This window comes from Notolepis coatsorum, assembly GCF_963971535.1.
Source record: "Notolepis coatsorum genome assembly, chromosome: 2".
Lineage (NCBI taxonomy): Eukaryota > Metazoa > Chordata > Actinopteri > Aulopiformes > Paralepididae > Notolepis > Notolepis coatsorum.
The window spans coordinates 110,585,871-110,594,364 of NC_140166.1; the positions used below are offsets into that span (position 1 = coordinate 110,585,871).

Below are 8,494 nucleotides of genomic sequence, written 5' to 3' on the forward strand. Positions count from 1 at the left end.
CAGGTGGGACATGACATGACTATACCTCCAGACAGCGTCACCGGGATCGACCCCGGAGCGCTCCAGGATAAAGAAAGCGCTCCAGGGATAGAACCCGACACACAACCAAGTGAAGAGAACCGCGCCCAGGAGATAGACCTCGGAGCGCGCCAGGAGAACAGATCTCCAACAAGCCCTGTCAGAACCCGATCACCTCCGTCAGTGTCATCCCCCAGCGAGGCGGACAAGATACTGGCGCAAGCCTTGATCGCCACACTGACAGGCTCCACCGAAAGAGACCGACTTCAGGTTGAACGCGACTGGCTTCAAGCAAAGACGCTTAGTGAGCGCGAACACTCCGCCACGGAAAGAGAGCGCCTCCACGCGAAACAAGCAAGCGAGCGCGAACAATCTGCAGCGGAACGAGAGCGCCTTCACGCGCAACTCCAAGCGCAAGCCCTTAGTGAACGCGAACACTCTGCAACCGAACGAGAGCGCTTCCAGGCGCAACAAAGGAGTGAAGACGACCGCATAAGACTGGAGGAGAGACGCCTTCAGACGGAAGAGAACATTGAAAGAGACCGCGCCAATGCACAGCGTGACGCCGCCAATGCACAGCGCGACGCCGCCAATGCCCAGCACGAAGCAGAGCGCGACGCCGCCCATGCCCAGCGCGAAGCAGAGCGCGACCGGCTGCAGGCGCAGATGATAGAACAATTGATTGTCAGGGCGACACCCCCTCTCTCCGCACGGAGCTCCCGGAGATCATCACGACAAGGGTCTAGGGCACCTTCCCCTACCCGACAAAGCGACCCGGGACCCGGCCAACAGGAGAATCCTGTCTACGTCTCCGACCCCCCTCCCCGACCGGTCCATACGAGACCCAGCCAGTGTCTCCAGTTGGTACCGGTGTGGCCCATATAATTGCTATACCACAGGTGGCGTCAGCTTAGACCCATCATAGTATTCCTACTATTCTCATTGACTTATGCTCTTGACTGACTTTACGTATGTTCTTCGCCATACAAGCGCGAGCCTAATTCTCAATCTGTAACCTAACGTTGCTTAATAATAATAAATAACCCTCCAATATAATTTATGTGTCAATGCCGTATTCTTGTGTGGGTGTTCACCATATATATTCATGTACTGTATGGCCAGTAATTAAAGTACATAACTAGTAGTGGTTTAATATATCACAATCTTTAATACAGTCAGGGTTTTGTAACCCCTCAGTTACAGTATCCATAAACTTCAATCGGTTCGGATCCTTTCGTGACTGTAGGGAACTGTAGGGAACTTGAGGGTACAAGTCTGACCCACTTCCAGTGATGAAGCTAAGCTAAGCTAACGGAGCGGGCGTTCCCTAAGCCTACTGCATGCACAGAGACAACAAAGGTATATATCTTCTTGTCTAACTCCAGGGAAGATGGCAAATAAGCAAATTTCCCAAAATGTTGGCGTTTTCCTTTAAACAAATCAAGAAGAAACATCACAATAAATCAAGAACAAAACAAAAACACCATAAAGTACATTTTCTTTTTAATGAATAAAATAAATACAACACTCCCAGACATACCCCATGCAAAAGGTAAGGAAAAACTCACTAAAACCTAGCAATAGGAAAAAATGCACCACAGGCAATGTGGAGGAGAGAAACCTTAGAAGGGACGTTCCCTTCTTAGATGTCGGTGATAGTAGTGTTGCAATAAAACAGGCTAAACAGTTGGTAAGCATGCACTCATATGCGTAATGAAACACAGATAAGTGCATGCAATAGCAACTGAACATTTTGAAAGATAAAAAATAGAGCTGATGGCGGATCTATTTGAGGCAAGGGCGCGGCGCAGAGAGGGTCGCATCCTCCCGGTCATCATCACGGGACATCCAACACTCCGGTCATCACTACGAGACAGCCGGAGACAGGAAGACAGGGAGACGGGACAGGCGTTAGAGAGATGCAACTGGAGGAAGGGCGAACGTTGTTCTCTCTTCCCTAGACGGACTAAGGAGAAGCAAGGAAGCGATTGGTGCTTGCCGCGCGTCACTGAGTTTTCTTCAGACCCGACGAGAGAGTTCCTCCGGCTAAAGAGTGACAACTGACAACGCGTGGCGGGCTGTGGCGAGCCGCGCCGCCCTCAGGTGAGGCCAGTGGTGCGGTGGCACCGGCATTTTTAGGCTGTCACTGTCGCCCGTCGCACCATTTAATCGGAAGCGTGAGCACCGGACAAGCCTGTATTATGTTTCGCTTGGCGCGTTCGGGTTAAACCAAGAGCCTGGCGGAACATGTACGTAGCAGTCAATATGAAGATAATACTGCTTGCCTCTCCCAGTTGTGTTAGATTGATTGACTGAAAATTGTATTATCAATGCAGTGCGGCTCGGTACACACAGTTGTTGCAGGGTGGACCGGAGAAAGACTTTCGTCTTGTTACATCAGAGTCCCCCATGTTTGCAATTTATCATAAACACTGTTTGGCTCAGCGCGGTCCGAGGCGTTGCGCAGCACGCGACCCCCGACCCGCACGAGGTTGTTCATAATCCCGAGAAATAAGATAAATAAAAAATAATACCCTAGGAGATGTAGTTTTTCGAAATTGCAACGCTCATTGAAAGCCCTGTCTTTCCTTCATCATAATGACTACAGCAAAATGGCCGCTCGGATTTATTTTCGGTCTAAATTTGTGATCTTTTTAATATAATTCCTAAACTCATATTTCATTAATAACACTTTAACCTATTGGTAAACAAATGTATTGCTGAAAATATACACGATGACTGCTGTTGTGACATGGTTAGGATGTTTACTGTTGGATAAAAAAATTAAAATAAAAAAACATTATGTCATACAGTATAGAGAGAATGACTTATGATGTGATTTGCGGTCCGGTACCGGGTGGAAGAGGTTATATGTAGTGTGAAGTGTATATATACAAAAATATTATATATAATATTGTGTGTCTGATTAACATACTTAAGGGGTTCGTTTTCATAATTTAAGGGTCACATTCAGTAGTTTTACCCCTAAAAACACTTAAATTGTGCATACATCCAAATTCAGGGGTATGTTCCATAATTTAAGGGGCATATTCAGTAGTTTTACCCCTTGAAAAACACGTAAATTGTGCATACATCCATGTTCAGGGGGGTATGTTCCATCATTTAAGGGTCATATTCAGTCGTTTTACCCCTTAAAAAACACCAAAATTACGCATACATCCAAGTTCAAGGGTATGTTCTATCATTTAAGGGGTATATTCAGTAGTTTTACCACTTAAAACCACTTTAAACCATGCCTAAATTCCCTGAATAACAAGACATTTTATTAAGGGGTGAAGTAAGGAAAAATTAAGGGCTATCTGGACACCTTAGAATGTACTTACTTTACCCCTTGATATTAATAAGTAAGGTTTTTTTAATGGTTATTCAGGGGTGAATTCAGTCATTTCTAGGGGTGGGAATCACCAGTTTCATCATGATACGATACGATATCGATTCTTTGGACAACGATACGATATTTGCCGATATCACAAAGTCTCTCACGATACAATACGATACGATTAGATTCAGGTGCCTGCGATCGATATGAGATGATATCATATGCCCATTTAACACAATCAGTAACATTTAGATCAACAAAAAAAAGGTAATGAAAATATCATTTGACATTTGTATTTTTGAGCTCTTCCAGACATTTAAAGGAAAATCAATCTATTGTTTTTAATACAAATAGACCTCCTGTTCACTGTAAAGTGCCACGTTTTTATATATTGAGCTTTAAACTTTAAGCTACATTTTTTGGAACTCAAAACTCACAACCTCCCTCTCCCAAACCGTTCCTACAACAATTTGTTGATGTTGCATGATCATGTATAGGCCTACATTTATTATGTATTATATTGTTTATGTTTAAATAACATTTAAACATCAAACTCCTCTGACCTCATCTGGTCTTTCCAAAGACGTGCGCACACACACACACAGAAAGGGAGAATGCTATGCTGTAACGTCTACACACACGGAGCTACTGCTGTTGTTCTTGGGCGGATATGAGACTCGCCACAGGATTTTCAAAATAAGAGTATCGATATGAATCGATCTTATTACATCGCATCGATCCGATTCGATTGTTGATAATTACATCGATGTATCGATCTGGATCGATGTATCGTCCCACCCCTAGTCATTTCCCCCCTTAAAAAGTCTTAATCTGTGCACCATTTCCATAAAAAAAATCCCTTAATAAAATAGCTCACTTTTTAAAGTAGAACATAAGGGGTTTTTAAGATGTACAATTAAGGGGTTTGGTTTTGTAGTGGAATGAGCTAGCTAGGTACCCAGCTAGCTAGAAAATTGGAATAAAAGCTTGCCATACTGGCTAAACAGACTCAGTCTCATGCCTGGCTAAACAGACTCAGTCTCATGCCTGGGTAAACATACTCTGTCTCAGGCCTGGGTAAACAGACTCAGTCTCATGCCTGGGTAAACATACTCTGTCTCAGGCCTGGGTAAACATACTCTGTCTCAGGCCTGGGTAAACATACTCTGTCTCAGGCCTGGGTAAACATACTCTGTATCAGGCCTAGGTAAACATACTCTGTATCAGGCCTGGGTAAACATACTCTGTCTCAGGCCTGGGTAAACATACTCTGTCTCAGGCCTGGGTAAACATACTCTGTCTCAGGCCTGGGTAAACATACTCTGTCTCAGGCCTGGGTAAACATACTCTGTCTCAGGCCTAGGTAAACATACTCTGTATCAGGCCTAGGTAAACATACTCTGTATCAGGCCTGGGTAAACATACTCTGTCTCAGGCCTGGGTAAACATACTCTGTCTCAGGCCTGGGTAAACATACTCTGTCTCAGGCCTGGGTAAACATACTCTGTCTCAGGCCTGGGTAAACATACTCTGTCTCAGGCCTGGGTAAACATACTCTGTCTCAGGCATGGCTAAAGCGACTCTGACAAGTGTTTCACTCTGTCTCAAGTGAGCCCTGTCTCAAACACACACACACACACACACACACACACACACACACACACACACACACACACACACACACACACACACACACACACACACACACACACACACACACATTCACACACACACACACACACACACACACACACACACACACACACACGTCACACACACACACACACACACACACAGACACACACACACACACACACACACACACACACACACACGCACACTCATACAGTATTCACACACACACACACACACACACACACACACACACACACACACACACACACACACACACACACACACACACACACACACACACACACACACACACACACATTCACAGCACGGCACCAGGGATTCACCCAACGGAACTTATTCATCAATCATATCTGAGCACCATGTGTTAAACAAATGCTGTGTGTATGTGTGCATGTGTGCATGTGTGCATGTGTGCGTGTGTGTTTGTGTCCATCTTGCATCCAGGATACAGATCCCCCGGCTTATATCACTATGGGTGTCTGTCCACACACACACACACACACACACACACACACACACACACACACACACACACACACACACACACACACACACACACACACACACACACACACAGACACACATACACACACACACACACACACACACACACCACAGTATTCACCACACACATACAGTATTCATACACACACAGAGGGGGTGATGAGAGTGATCAGTATCCTAGCAGTATCCACACCAGCCCATAGCCAGAGGCCATGCACCCTGTGAACACTGCAAATTACTCTGTAATCCCATCAGAGTACTCTTTTAACAGGGCATTTGTAATTAAACAAGTCTGTACTTCATCCACCATGGCCAGTATTAGGGCCCTATAAAATCTGTTTGATATTTTCCTGTTTTCAGATATACATTTTCCTGTTTTCGGATTTCTCTGATTGAAATGTTCCTGTTTTAGGATTTCTCTGATTTTATATTTTTTCCTTTGGATGTAACAAAGAAAAACAATACATAACATTATGTTTTTAACTAACTTTAATAACAGTACATCTGCATACAGCGCCAGTACAGTTCAATGTTCAGTGCCAGTGCAGTTATCTTATGACTTTTATTTTTGTATTCAGTTAACTGCCAGTGCAGTGCAGTGCAGTGCAATACTAATTAATAATTAAATAGTTAAATAATTTAGTTAAAGAAATATATATATTTGAAAAGAAATCGAAAAAAATACTGTAAAATGTAATTGTCCTATAAAGGTTCATGTGTCTCCCCATCTCTGGCTGAGCTGACATCACCATTGTGATACATTGTACCTCAATTGTATAATCTATATTACTGCACATGGCTACGTTTTCATCAATTTACCTCTTAAGCCCAGAGCCCTATTTTCTGAAAATCCGCCTAAAATACATACCTAAGTAAATGGAATATTGCTCCACTTCTACAAGGAACATTTGCATATTCTTGGTATTTAGAGATATATATGGACCTCAGTGAATCTATTCCCAGTGTCAGAAATATTGTGTCTATTACTAGGCTTGCTTAAATTGTGATGAAACAAAGGAGAATATGAATATGAAAAACTATACTTTTGTCAGACAGTCTGGAGAGATTTATTTATGACGTGACGCACGGGCGGAAGAGGTTAATAGAAGCAGTCAGATAAATTAACTCTTTTATTTAGAAAGTTCTTAAAGGTCCCGTGTCTTGCTATTCCGTTCACTATTTGGGCAATGTTACACAATTCCTGTGAGTCTATGGAACACATCTGTAAGTTTTTTTTCAAAAAAATTCATTGTTTTGTATTTCTAATCAAGTACTCTAAAGCAGCATTTTTCCACTTCAAGATTTCAAGCTGTTTTGGGCTGGGCTCCGCCCATAAGCGATTTGAGTGACAGTCACCCACAGTCTGCACTGGCAGACAGAGAGAGACATAGAGAGATTGAGGGGGATACTAATTAATTTAGCCACTGGGGGCATAATCCCACCGGACAATGCATTGGTAACTTGTTTCAAATGACAATATATACCCCTGTGAATATTATTGCACGGATCGGAATACGGGCGCGCATGGGAGCGTGCGCAATGATATTTTGCAGCAGGATGACAGTGATATGCGAGTGCTCCCGACTGCATGTGTGTTTCCCCGAGAGAAGCTCCTGCCCCGCGTGTGTGGTCGGGAGTGTGTGTGGGGTGCTCCTGTCCCTCTCTCTCTCTCTCTCTCCCTCTCTGTCTCTCTCTCTCTCCCTATGTTCAAGTTGGTCATTGTTTTTGTTTTACACTAATGTAATTTTAGCTATCTTAATTGTTACAGTAGTTTAATTATGCATTGTGTGTACTGACTTTTAATAATTTTGTTTTTGCAATAGTGATTGTTTTTGTATGTTTTTTTTTGTGTGTGGACCCCAGGAAGACTAGCTGGTTGCTATCGCACCAGCTAATGGGGATCCCTAATAAAATCAAATCAAAATCAAATCAAATCTCACTCGCTCGTTCTCTCTCTGTCAGCACCCACGCCACATCAACCCGTTTGAGGAAGTGTCAGTATTTCCACTCGCTCTGTTGTTGAGTGCGCTACAACCATAGAGGGGGCGTTAGTTATGCAGATCAGCAGCACCTACTGACGTCAGGGAGCGAGTAACCTCGTTCCCAGTTTTATCTCCTCCGTGAGATAAAGACTGGTAAAGCACTACAGCCAAAAGTAGGAATGGGGTAGAATGTACTTCCCCTGGAAGCTGCCTCCGAACGGACCAATCACGACACGGTGTTCATGAAAATGCATTCCCCCCAGAAACAACCTCGTTATCGCCGCCTCGTCCAGCATCACGATACATGTACAAAAGGCTGGGAGATTTAGACACACTCGTTGAAAGTGAACGTTAATTAACTTGAATAATTTCCCGAATCCTGTCAGCAAACAAGCGAGAACGTACCGGTCATGTAGCAAATTCTTCAGGAAAGCCGTTGCAGTGGCTTAAAGGAGGAAATGTTGTGCACTTCACACGTTTCTATAATTGTTTTGTTGAAAATGTCCGCTGATAACTCCATTTTCTTGTTTTCGAGATTTACGAGCTTGGTCCTTTGTTTCGCTGGGGACTATAAAATATCTTCCAGGTCGCCCATCATGGCGCCGTGATCTAGGGCGCGGTAGTCATTCTGATCCACCCTGTCTGGCCATTTCTTGGCGGAGGGACACCATTTTTTGTGACCATATTAGGAAGACCGACCACCCCAAGCACAGCAAGTATTAGTCTGCAGGTCTTAGAGGAACTCTATAAAAGCCCCCCTTGACGGCGGGGCGAGTTTTTCAGTATATTTTCCCACAGCGAAGGAGTCGAGGAATACATTTATCTGGGGATTCAACGCGTGTTTGAGAATTTCAAAACGACCGTGTAAGTACTGTTTATAGTAATTTGTTGGACTTATTATAGCATTCGTTAACGTTTATGACCGTCTATAGTGTTTGTGAGATGTTTTTCCAGAGATTCTGGTCATATTTTCCACTCAAAAAGCTTGTTTTCA

At 43.7% G+C, this 8,494-nt stretch overlaps 1 protein-coding gene across 1 annotated transcript in view; it reads right to left on the reverse strand.

Annotated features, from left to right (window-relative positions):
* adamtsl3 (ADAMTS-like 3) overlaps nt 1-8,494 on the reverse strand; it is a gene marked incomplete at its 5' end in the record, with an annotated part of 671,346 nt that overhangs the window by 415,768 nt on the left and 247,084 nt on the right. The window lies entirely within an intron of this gene.